This window comes from Lagopus muta, chromosome 6 (genome assembly GCF_023343835.1).
Source record: "Lagopus muta isolate bLagMut1 chromosome 6, bLagMut1 primary, whole genome shotgun sequence".
NCBI lineage: Eukaryota > Metazoa > Chordata > Aves > Galliformes > Phasianidae > Lagopus > Lagopus muta.
The window spans coordinates 29,755,443-29,768,662 of NC_064438.1; the positions used below are offsets into that span (position 1 = coordinate 29,755,443).

At 36.1% G+C, this 13,220-nt stretch overlaps 1 long non-coding RNA gene across 1 annotated transcript in view; it reads right to left on the bottom strand.

The window, feature by feature from the left end:
- Positions 1-13,220, bottom strand: part of LOC125694394 (uncharacterized) — an 85,330-nt gene that overhangs the window by 14,796 nt on the left and 57,314 nt on the right. Inside the window, exon 2 of the long non-coding RNA XR_007377538.1 lies at positions 4,583-4,668. This is a non-coding gene — a long non-coding RNA (uncharacterized LOC125694394). The remainder of the gene's footprint in view (positions 1-4,582; positions 4,669-13,220) is intronic.

Below are 13,220 nucleotides of genomic sequence, written 5' to 3' on the forward strand. Positions count from 1 at the left end.
TACATGGGTGGGACTCCTAAGTCTAAAGCTATGTGAAATTCATGACACCCATGCAGTTAATCTTCAGTAAAGGCAATGTAGGGTGTAAAATAATTCAACAGACCTGTAGAAAGGCAGGGTGCCATGTGGTTGGATGTACACATTATAGTTCTTGGCACTAGAGCTAAGGGAGTGGTTATTTCATTCTTATGTATTTTATCCTGCTGGGAGATAAATAGAAAGCTTCAGCATACAAGAATAATAAATCTATTGGTGGCAATAAATCTGATATTTTACAGCAGTTACAGTTCTGTTATTAGTTTGAACAAGAGCTGTCTGGAGGTCTTACATTCAGTGGAGATCTGCCAACTAATATGAATCATTAACCCATACGGCTTCCAGGCTATTTTCATTTATGTTTGTATAAAATTCTGTGGCCAGCTAGAGTAAGAGACACTGGTGCACACCCCCAGGATATGAAATGAAGAAATCTTCATAAATGAGTCATAGCTGAGCAGTACTCTTTCCTCTATACAATTTGTTCATCTGCTCTAACACTCCTACTAGAAATGACCAAACTTAAGAAAGAGCCAACATTTCAGAATGCAAGCTAGTAAAATTGTCAGACTGCTTTCAAAGTCATTTCAGTCATAAAACCTTCCTGGAGTGACACGTATTTTTAAAATCCTTACGTGAGATCTTAAAAATGTCTGAGGAGGCTTAGTCAAACACAGCATTCCTAACCACAGCACAGAGCTGGAAGTGCTAGTTCTCTGTACAGCTTCAGCTCCCAGCTTTGTCATGTCTCAGCAGAGGTGTGCTGGCTCTTTGAGCATACATGGATAGAGCAGTAACATCTAGTGCAACAAGCACTACTGTGTTAATATTTAATTATACCACTGTGTGTATTTGTGTCTCATCAGAAGCAAAGTCAGTACAGCATCCAACTAAGCGCAGAGAATCTGTGTAGTTATTTACCCAAACAACTATTTTTGTGGTAGGAATTTCCCATATAAAAAAAGGAAAGACTTGGAATCATAACACTGATTTCTATAGCAGTCAAGATGTTTAGACTGGATGTGCAATTTGGTAGTCACATAGCTTTTTGTTCTGTGCAAGTTCAATTTAGCTCCCAGGTTGCTCAGTGCCATTTTTACATGATGTGGTAATTAATTGCTTCTCATGTCCTTATACTGCTTTTTTTTTTTTTTAATGCAATACTTAAGGTCAAGTCAGAACGAAAATTGCACTGCATCAGTTGGCATGACTGGGACAGACAATTTGCCACGGCACATCTGTTAATTTTGTGCTGGTGGGAAATAAATCTTAGACGATCATCTGAAACCACTGGTAAATCAAGGGAGATAAGAAGGAAGACTGAGGAACTGTTAAACTGGTTGGGATTAAATGAAGTTTTACTCCCCTTGGACTAAATATTTTTCCCTGTTTTTTAAATCTGTACCTACCCTTGAAGAGACCGATTTCTTGGTATTTCTGGGACACGAAAAGACGAAAACATCAGAAACCTGTTCTTTTTACAACATGAGCTGTTTTTCATTTCCTTACGAGAGTGTAACCTTGAAAGAGTGGCTTTTTGCCTGAAGCAATATTTTCAGTCAGAGAAATTCATGCAGAGAGAAGAGCTGTTGCTCATACAAATGCAGCTACTAAAAGCACAAGTCTATGCTGACAGCACACAAAAATCAGTTAAATATGAGGGAACAGAGTCACTTCCCTCTTGGCAAAAGAGTGGGCACACTCTACAGATACTGGGTACACCTCTACTGATCTTGACACACTTTTACCAAAGGGGAGATTTTTCTTTTATCACACTGCACAAGAACCCTGGAAATATCTAAGGGGATTATAAAACATGCAGCTTATCTGCTAGCATTTTCCATAATTTTCCTCTTGGATTTCCATTGTTAGGATATATCCATGTCAATTTAGACAAAGTTAAATAATAGCTGAAAGTAAATACTTCTTCATCTCCATATTTTTTCATCAGTGATTTCTTAATTGTACAAATTAGATTTTTGGTTGTATATATATAACCCAAACATATATATTGAAAAAAAATATAAATCACTCAAATCTTAAGCACAATTCCTGTTTTGTTTTGTTATTTACAATTTATGTGTCCAAGTACCACAGAAATCACACACAAGAAATAGTCTCATTGGTAACTTCAAGATTACCACAAGTACATGTCCTGTTGTAATTGCAGGGAAAACAGTTGTGATCTCAGATGCTTCATGTGGTCATTGTTGGCAAAAGGCAACATTTAATGGTAACCATAGCATACTTATTTCAAGTCACTTCACTAAGTATAATGTACTCTGTACAGACATGTTTTGAAGTGAAATCTCAGCTACAAGATCCTTTAGTGTATAATTTCAGTTATTTTCAGTAAAGACTATTTTTGCCTTGTAAGGAGAGAAAGTGCTAATCTTCTTTCACAGCCTTGCATTTTGTTTGTGTAATGTCAATTATTGAAGAGTTTTTGGCTAATGCTACAAAACTTTACAGATAAGCAGGAGACACCTTCCATGCTTGAACAACATATAAGATTTAAATTTCACAGAAACCCTGAATTAAGGCTCCTACATTTTATAAAATCCAGTATAAAATATTGATCATATAATTTTCTACAGGTTTTTTTGTTTGTTTGTTTTGTGATAGACTTTCATTTTAAATATCCCCCACTTATAATGAGTTCAGTTGACCTGCTCTGTGTTTTCTGGTCATTGAAGAATTTGAGCAATTTCTATTTTTTTTATCCCTTGGAACACAATAATAATATAAAATTTATGGATTAAATGAATGTCTAGTAGATTTTGATGTTTTCCCACATCACATACTAAATTGGAGATCTTTAAGAGCAACACTTGGACTACACTCAGTGTTAAAAAACAAACAAACGTACTTCTCTTCATCAAATTTCAAATTTATTCTCTAAGCTTATTGAGACATTCTGTATCCTCATCTATATCAGTAGATCTATACATGGTGCCATTCTATTGTTTTACTGACTTTAAACTACTGCATTCGTTAGAAACTAATGAATCTATTTGAGCTCTCCATCAGAGAAAAGGGAATATCCATCTGCAATGTTAGTTTGGTGTTTTGAAGGGCCAGGGGAGGCAGAAACACTTTCATTCTTCAACGCTCAATGAATATTGCCAGGTCAATGCTATTGAAATATTTTGTGTCTAAATGGACTGTAATGATCACATCAGCAGGAATGTTAGCAACAATGATGTATCATCTCAGCAGTGGGCAGTTGGATAAAGTTCATCATATGTACACAATTCTATCAGCTGTGTATTTTTTTTTTTCAGAGGGAAAGCACTACTTACAATTCCTGTCATGTGTGGCAAATTATTTACTATTTTGACTAAAAAAAAAAAAAAAAAAGATTCTGAACACCAAAAATAAATTATAGATATTTTGAAATAATGGAACAGATTGACTTTAAATCATCAGAATGTAGAGCACCTATAAAATATTTCATTTAATACTCATCAAAGTCATTTCATGGCAGTACTGGAAATAGACTAAGTGCACAACAAAGGCTTGTGATTTTTCTTTTTGCTCCTATTTAAAGAATATAAGGCAATATTAAAAAGTTCAGAACATTCCAAATGAAATGTTGACTAAATTTTTATGGCAGAACTTACTCTGAGTTCAGTAGAATGGAAATTCCCCCTAAAGTATCAATGTAACATCTATAGGGAGCATCCTGAAGCATTTGCTTCACTATAAAACTAACAAGTTAAAAACTGCAGCACCAACCACAGGTAGAAAGAGGCATGAAGAGCATTATGTCTATTCCAATTTTGCCTATGTACTTACGAATACAGAATAGCCTTTATCTAAATTAGATTTCAGGTGGTACGTAGGAGATAATACTCATTTTCAAACACTAACACCAGATCCTTGTTTGCACTGATTTTTATTATTCATGGGTGTTTCTATCTAAATGTAGCCCTTCTTGTATATCCCGATATACAAGACATATTCTGATGTGTTCTGATAGCATTTTGATTTATAGTTATTTAAAGGAGGGAACACTTGTTATTGCCAAAACCATCTCTCTCAGCACATGTTCAGTGGAGGTCTTTCATCTAATTTTTAGATCACTAGACTGTATTTCATAATGTCTTTTCATCATTTCAAGAAGATCACCAGCAGTGGAGTGAGATGTTCCTTGTACAGACACTACTGATCTTTGGAGGTACAAAGCACCTGCTGTGAAAAACTGAACTTTACCTTTCATTAACTGCTTTGGAGGGAAGGGGGAAAATGTGAAGCACTCAGCACATCTCCAGGACTGAGCTCTAACTTCCATTTAACCTTTCACTTTTCTCCTAAGAGCCTTTCATGAGATGATGAAAACAAGCTGAGAGACAGAGTCTAATAATCACATAAAATCACATGGTATTTCCTCCGACAACCACAAGGTTATACAATCCAGTGACCTAGCTGTATTTATGGAATACAGGAAACCTTTACCTCCTTTCCTTTAGGCTTCAAAAATAAGCAATCTTACATAAAAATACACAACTGCCACACTGTGTAATACCATTTTAAAGCATCTTACCTAGTGGTGTCTGCAGCCAAACACGTTAGAGATGAGGAAGAGGAGCCTTCTGTTTTCCCTTAATGTATCTCCTCAGGCACTGTTACCTATAGAGCACAGAAGAGCTCTGTATAAATGAAGTGTTGTTGGAGTACTGAATTGTGAGACTTCTGGCAGTATACAGTGGTTGATTGATCATTTCAGAGATTTGTTTAGAAGAAGAAATTTACAAACTAAACCACTCACAACTTTTAAATAACACCTTTATGCATTATTTCAACAGAAATTAAAGCTATCTGAACTAATTCTGATACCACTCAATTTACAAAGCAAAACATACAAAGCGCCCAATTTCTGAGGGAAAAAAAATAAGAGAGTCTTAATTTTGCAGGGTTGAAATTGTCCAAAGTAACTGCTTCTCCTGGTGATCAAGCCCTGTTCAGAAGCTTAGGAGGAGGGTATGGGCACTGTTTTACTAACACCTGTGAGAATGTAAATATATGTAATTTCATGCATTTACAATCAAAACAGTCTGATTTTTGAATATCAAACTCAGTGTTTAATTAGAAAGAAAGCTGAAATCAGGTATCATTCCAAGATCATACTTGATAATATTCTTTATAAAATTTGAGTTGTTTACAGACAGTATAAAATGACAACTATTAAGGCAAATCTACTATTTTTATAATTATATTAAATAATTTGAAAAAAAAATTCTAGGATTTCAAATAGGTACAATTTAGGGATGGAATTACAGTTATATTTTTACCATCTTTTTTTTCCATTGGTCTGTATCGAGACTGCTAGATACTAACTTTAATAGATGCTTTCATAATTAATAACCATAAGGAAGCCTGCGTCCGTTAAGAAATAGGTAAAAACTGCCCTACAGTTTAATGGGCTGCTAAACAATCAAAATGAAAATAATGGAAAATATTTTGCCCTGTGATTTCTGCCTGCAATTTTCAGCAGTTTGTTCACGGTCCCTAGAAAGCTTTGGATGCGTGCTATAGCAAAGGGCTTTACAGTGCCTGGATGCGACATCACCTCAAGCTAATCCTTTTCAGTGTTTAAAGAAAAAAAAAAAAAAAAGTCTTTACAGCCCAGGGACACAAATGAAAACCACAGCCTAAATTCAGGTTACACTTCCAGTGCCACCCTGACTAGTATGTATATGGTTCTTTCAGAAACCCTGAACTCATAGAAGAACCTCATGGTCCTGGTAAGATTAATCTTTCAAGAAGTTGCATTTAGTACTCAGTGAATTTTAGAAATTGGGAATTTCTGACATTCATTGAAAACTATGTTGAATGCTACGAATCACAGACAGAGCACCTTATCTTGGAAAACAACTACTATACACAAGGCAGACTAGAGAATGGAAGTTAATAATAGGTATAAATGCCAGGTGCCTTACAGTGAACTAGCACGTTATGATGATTTTGCCCAGCTCCCCAGACATATCCATGACTTGATATTTCTACACGTAAGGTCTCTAAACCCTGGAGCTGAATGCTGGCCTGTAAAAGAACATTTTTGTTTTCTGTCTGTGAAAACAAATAACCATATGAAAACCATATGGCTAACCTATTCAGTATGTTTTTGAAATGTGTGGTTTCTCTTCTCTCAGACATGGCTAGAGAGGTGTCCTTTCAACATAATATCTCTCCTCCAGAGAGATGTGCAAACACGCCTTTTAGAAAGCAAAACCACTGGGATGGAATGGAAGAAGATTAAAAACACATCAGTTTTCAGTATCTCTTCACTGACATGCATCTGTGGATGTATCTGTGTATACAACCTGTGTATTAATCAAACTCCCATGGTGTTAGCTTACTGAAATTTCCTTTTACCTAAGTAAAGTCACCAGAATAAACCACTTCTTCCTTTGTTCATCATTTGCCCAAATTTCTGTGCAGTTCCATCAATATTTTAAGAACTTCTTGCTATTCTTGGGCATATACACAGTACTTTCGTATTAATATATAGATAGGCAGAACTGTTTCGTGAAATTTTTCAAGAAAAGAGCCAATGGTATTAGCATGGTATTGCTTAGCTGCACAAATAATAGTCAGTAGCACGTCTTTTTTTTTCTTTTATGTTTCTAATGCAAAGACTTCACAGTCATTTAGTATTTTTTTCTTCAGCCAAATCAAAGTGCAATGGATGATAAAAAATTGTCACTGTTCGCACTTAACACTTGAAATGTCAGTCCAGTAAACCTAGCATCCAGAAAGCCATAGTAAGTGCTGATAAGAAAGTACGCTTGCATTAAAGTCAGAAGCATTACACTCACTGAAGCCTACATTCTGCAGTATTTGCAATAGTCTTAATACCTACTGTACAATCAATAGGTCTACAACCAATAAGTGTACAGAGGTTAGGCTAAATAGGATCATCACAGTGGAAAGATGAAACATGAAAAATGCTCACTGATGTTGTAGGCTCGCAATAAACTCCACAAGGAGCAATCTCCAGAAAGAGATCTTTCCTCAGTGGCAGTCAGCACCTAAATGGGATCTAGAGGAGGTGTAGTCAGGTTCCACCCCTTCCAGTAGCACAGGTGAACTGCCTTCACCTGTGCTCCCATGGCTGACTCATTGCTCGCCTCAGGTGGTCAATCAGAGGTTCGGGCCATGATCAACAGTTCCCATACACCCATGTATTTAACATTTGAAAGCTACTGAGAATGAGAGACCCTTTTAGGACTAGAATTGTTTGTCGACAGAGGCACTTTTAAACTGAACTTAGATATTTTTACTCTTTTATAAAATTGACTGTCCTTTGTAAATCAGTGCAACCTCAGAACATCTAGTCACAGTGATTGAAATGACTAAGTCCAGCCTCAGAAAAATGTGAGCAATATGTAAAAAGGATAACATACCTATTCCCATTTAATATCCATGCCAAAATTTTTCTGATTTGTGATAAACATAAGCTTTAGAATGTCTGATAATTATGAAGTGCCTCTTACCCTTCAGAGTATCCCATTACCTGTAATTTGAATATATTGAATGTAGTTGAATGTGCATAATAAGGAAATATGCTTCTCCATATCCTAATAAATCAAGCTTGTGATATATCTAGAAACTGGTTCTGGATTCATACAAGGAGCATCATCTTTTTTCCCAGCACTGATTTCAAAGTGTTTAAAATTATACAGTATTTATTTCATTTTTATGTTAAAGGATGAGTGATATAAAGTATAAATTTGAGCAAAGACGGTAAGATAAGAAGTCTTACTCCAAACCTCCAAAATCGACAGGAATGTTGCCATTGGAACTGAAGCAACTCATACTCTCTAGGATACAGCACATTCAGTGATGGCAAAATAAGAACGTTTTAATGGTACAAGGTACCTTCCTTTGAAAATAAGTATATTTTAAAAGTAAGCTAAATATCTTCCACATACATATTGTATATTGTAAATATTTTCTTATCAGGATTCTCCGGAACTTACTCAGTGTGATTCAAGGAGAGACAAACACTGAAACAAATTCAGTAAGCATATTATAAAGCAAGTTTAAGGTGAGTAACTCTGAAGCCTCTGATCCTTTTCCCTTCCTTCCTTCTCTATATGATCAACATTGACAAGGACTCAGACCACAATAATAGAACTTTAGATCTCAGCTTACAAAGGTCAATACCTGTGAACTATGCAAGACATTAGCACAGTCTTCAGACTTGGACTTTCTTTGACCACTAGTCTTTGACCTCTTCTGAGATGAGAAAGAAGAACGCCAACAAGTTCTAGCAGTGATAATCCTTTCTACAACACAGTCATCTGAAATCACATAAGAACCTTGACAGAGCTAATCTACCATTAAAAATTTTGGTCATTTTCACGCTGTGCTAAATTTGAAAAGTCCATGTTCCACTAAGAAAAAAAACAAGCATCAACCCTTTGCAGTCTAAAATCCTTAGAATTCACAGAGTCATCTTCACTCAAGGAAAAAAATCAAGTGAAAATTCAGAAGTTTCCAAGGAGCAATCAACATTTTTGTCACTGACAAAAGCTGCCACTGCAGTGACAGAATCAAATTTGACTTGAAAAGAAGAAAATATTGGATGAAGGCATGGAATAATTCAATATATCTCAGTTTTCGCACCTCACTTTCATTAAGCAAAAGCTTTTACAATCTAATGGATTCTATCAAGAGTGTGAATTGTATTAATCTTCAGTACAGGGCAGACTTGGGTCCCATACTAGTAGAAATCACCACAAAGATGTACAAGCAGTTTGAAATAAGATAAGCATTTGATTTTCAGTATAACATGAAGTTAATTGCCAGCTATTATTGTTGTCTCCACGTCAACCTTGCTGAAATAAACAGGACACATGAAGTGTCTTCCTAACAATCTGTATTCAAAAAAACAATTGCTACAGTTCACAGATCATTTAATGACTTTTTTCACAGGGAAGCAAAGACAGAAAGCTTGGCTCAAAGTTACTAGATGTGACCATCTAGTTTAAATGAAAAGAATTTAAAAGAGAAGAATAGAATATAAGAAGCAAAGGAAAGAAACAAATTACGCGATCTCTGTATTTTATGAGCTCTACTTTGAATTCTGGCAAACTGCTTTACATTACTGTATTTTTATGTGAGGCAGAGTGCTATCTTTTATATATATATATTAATATTGCTCACTGGATTCTTTTAGTTCCATGAATGGGTGAAATTATCCATATATTAATAACCATCTACCTATACTCTTAAATAATAACACGACTTCTTTAAGTATTCTCTTGTTCAGAATACTAGTAAACAGCAACCGTGGTAGATCCCTCTCAAGATTCCCAACAGGAGGCCCCAACCCTAGCCTGAAATTCTACTTTTAGCAATGAGAAATAAGTTAATCTCTATAACTCAAACCAGTAAGCTGTTAAAAAGGGGCAAGTTTTTCTTTGAAATAGTACTTTGTGCTTTTCATGGTGCAAGTACATGGCACATCACCATTCTCACAATCTCCACCTACAGAACTCACGAACCAAGGACCCATTGATTCAGTAAAGGCAAATGGTTTCAAGTTTATCACAATGCTCACAAGGAACTGTTCACAGGAGATATTATGCACTCCCTCCAATTTCAGCTCTTACTAGTGATGTATGCAATTACAAAATTTATGACTTATACTTCAATTGAATGATTTCTAACACTTAATGTCATAAACACATTGATTTTACTAGCCATAGCGGGAGTTTTACTAAAGAAATAGCAACAAACATACATTAAATTTGATAAAGTATAAAGTAGTGGATGCGCTTAAAGATAACAGCAGTTAACTCTGCAGTTCAGACTAATTCTCTCCTATGGACGAATAGGAAACAGTATCCTCAATATTGTTATTAATTCTTCACATAAAAGCAGGGGGAGAGGGCACCTCAGAATGATGTGCAGAAAATTCCCTGTTTAACAAATAATTCAATAGAACCCGAGGTTTTCATTTATATTTTAAATTATTTTGCATTTTTAATCCACCTTTTTGATATATTTTTGTATTTTCTTAATAGGATTTGTAAGATGAGATTTTCTTTTGTTTTTGTTTTTGTTTTTTTTTTTCAGAAAAATATTCAGTCTGGAAGAACAACTGAAAATAAAAGGTCTTGCTGTATTAGCTAGTCAAAAAAAAAAACAAAAAAAAACACCCTGTAACTTCTTGCTACAGGATTGAAATCATTTGCATCGATAGACCATCATGTTATAGCAAGAAATAAACATTAGTTCTGGAACAAAGGCACAGGATTTCAACAAAGAAATGATCATCTAATTAAACAAACCACTGCATTTCTCTAAACCATTATGGAACACACTTTATAAGGTTTGTCCAATGATTATTATGCTATCCTTTTTGAAAGCATCAACATTTTGGAATGCAGAAGAAATTTTATAGAAAGGTTGGGAAAGACCCTTAAGATCATCTAAGTCCATCCATCACCATACCCACTAAACTTAAAGTGCCACATCTATCCTGTTCTCCCCCCATGGATGGATACTAAACCATCTCCCTTGTTCCAATGCATTACCACTCTTCCCAAGAAGCATTTTTACCTAAAATCCAACCTGAGCCTTTCATGGAGCAATTTGAGACCATTAACTCTCATCCTATCACCACCTTTACCTGGGACTTTTCCCAGGCCAAACTCCACCTCCAACCTCCTTTCATGTCGTTGAAGAGAGTAATAAGGTCTTCCCTGATCTTCCTCTTCTCCAGTTCCATCAAACATTCCCCATAAGACTTGTGCTCCAGTCCTTTCACAGTTTTGTTGCCCTTCTTTGGACACACTCAATATCTTTCTTGTAGCGAGAGGCACAAAACTAGACACAGAACTCAAGGCGCTGCCTCACCAATGCTGAGTACAAAGGGATAATCACCTCCCTAGTGCTTCTGACTACGCTGTTTCTGAGACAAGCCAGCACGCTGTTGTCTTTTTTGGCCACTTGTGCACACAATACATTGCTGGCTTATGTTCAGCTGGCTGTTGACTAGTACCCCCAGATCCTTTTCCTCCATGCAGCTTTCCAGCCATTCTGCCCCCCAAGCCTGTAGCACTGCATGGGGTTGTTGTTACCAAGTGCAAAGTGCAAGACCCAACACTTGTTCTTGCTGAAGCTAATCGCATTGGCTTCAGCCCATAAATCCAGCCTATCCAGACAAAATAAACAAACAAAAACAAACAAAAACACTACTAAAAAATTCAGAAGATAACAACTTTGTCTCGGACTATATACCATAAACAGTACAGAACTGAGAGATGCCAGCCTAGGATACCTTGGGCACTCATACTTAAACACTGGAACCAAAAACCTTTTCCAAAATGCAGATGCAGGACTCAAAACACACACAACAGCATCAGGAAAACACCAAGTCCAGAATTCTCTGTTGGGTATAGGTGCAGTTTTGGACTTTCCATACTACAAAGGTCACGCAAAATACTCAGGAGGACAGGCAGCAGTATCTGATTCGGTGACATAATTTGTCCATGGCCATAGCATTGTTGATACTCACCTCACAGCCCCAGCCAAAGGCAACAGGCAGTCCACCTGTTCAGGGCCCTCAACACATTGAGTGGGAGGAATCCTTGCTTTGGGAATTAATGAAACCAAGAAAAATATTTGTACAAAAAATTCTTACACATAAAATGGGCAGATTTGGGTCACTGTTGAAATCAATGAGTCATCTGGATTTGTAATTTGCCATGAAATATTCTTGGATAAAATTGCGTACTCAGAGAAGAGATGATAGATGGGAGCATGTGTGCTTTTCTGTAAATACAAATCTGGAAATCAGGACATAGTTGAAGAATCTGCTGGCTACTAACTCTGAATTGAAACAGAAAGAAAAGCAGAGGTCATACTTTTTTTTCTTAAAAAAAAAAAAAAGGAGAAAAAAGCATACAACAGCAGAACAAAACAAAACACAAAAAATCAACAAAAGAAGACCCACACCACCATGACAACAACCTATTTTAATAGTATTAGAAAAAGAAATATTGCAATGCAGGTGTTACTTTACAAAATCATAGACTAGTCTGGATTGGAAGAGACCCATAAGGATAAGTGAGTCCAACACCTGGCTCCACATAGGACCACCCAAAAATCCTCATAAACCTCCAGGAATATCAGACTAATGTATTCTACATTTTTCACAGTGAGGGACAGGGACTTTGTGAGGTCTCAGCCTCATCTTCTTGTGTCCCTTAGTCTGCACTGCATGCTTTTGTGCTGGCTAGAAAAGATTATCTGAATGGTATAGCACCATAAAAGGTGTCTACTCTTTTGGGAATATCAAGACATTTTTAAAAGGGCTTGATTCACTCATCAGTATTTGTCTAATACACCCATAAGAATTCAAATGCCCAAGCTGTTTGCCTGCATTATTGGTAGGAGAAATGGGTGGTCTGTGAGAAGCTGGGGTACTCAGAAAGATGGCTGTGCTAAAATTCCCAGTTGGTGCTGCTGGCTGTCACAGAGCTCTGCAGCAGGTACAGCAACTGGAGAAAAAAAAAAAAAAAAAAAAAAGAAAAAAAAAAAAAAAGAAAAGAAAAAAAAAAGGCTTTATCAATGGCAAGGTAGGTGCTGGGAGAATTTATGCTCCGATAGCTCTAAGAAGCAGATGCATGAGAGCTTTATTACCGAAAGAGGCACTTTATTTCTAAATTACAGACATATCTGCCCTTGTGAATCTAGCCCATGCTAGACAAATTTTGGGCCTTTTTTCTTTGAAATCATTTATGAATATCAGTGTTGCCAACAATCTTTCTGGGGGCACTGAGTTATAAATTTTAAGTAAATTCAATTAAAATTAAACTAAAGCCTCTTTATTCCTAGCAAGAAATAGCTGAGTTCTTGAGTAACTAACTGAAGCAGATACTGAAAATAGTATTTCTCCTAGTCAATGGGATTGTATGTATGTTCTGTTTCATACAATCCGCACTGGCTTCCAAGAAAAGACAAACAACTTTACACAGTAAGAAATCCCTTAACTGGGTTAGTGATAGAGAAGGCAATGCTGGTGCATTGCTGCAAGCAGCAATGTGTGAATTTTCTATTCAACACAGCAACAGTGGTCTATTTATTCGGCTTATGTGCATAATTAGTAGTAAAATAACGTTTGTTTTTTTTTTTTAAACATACAGTAGTTATTCTTTATGGGTCTG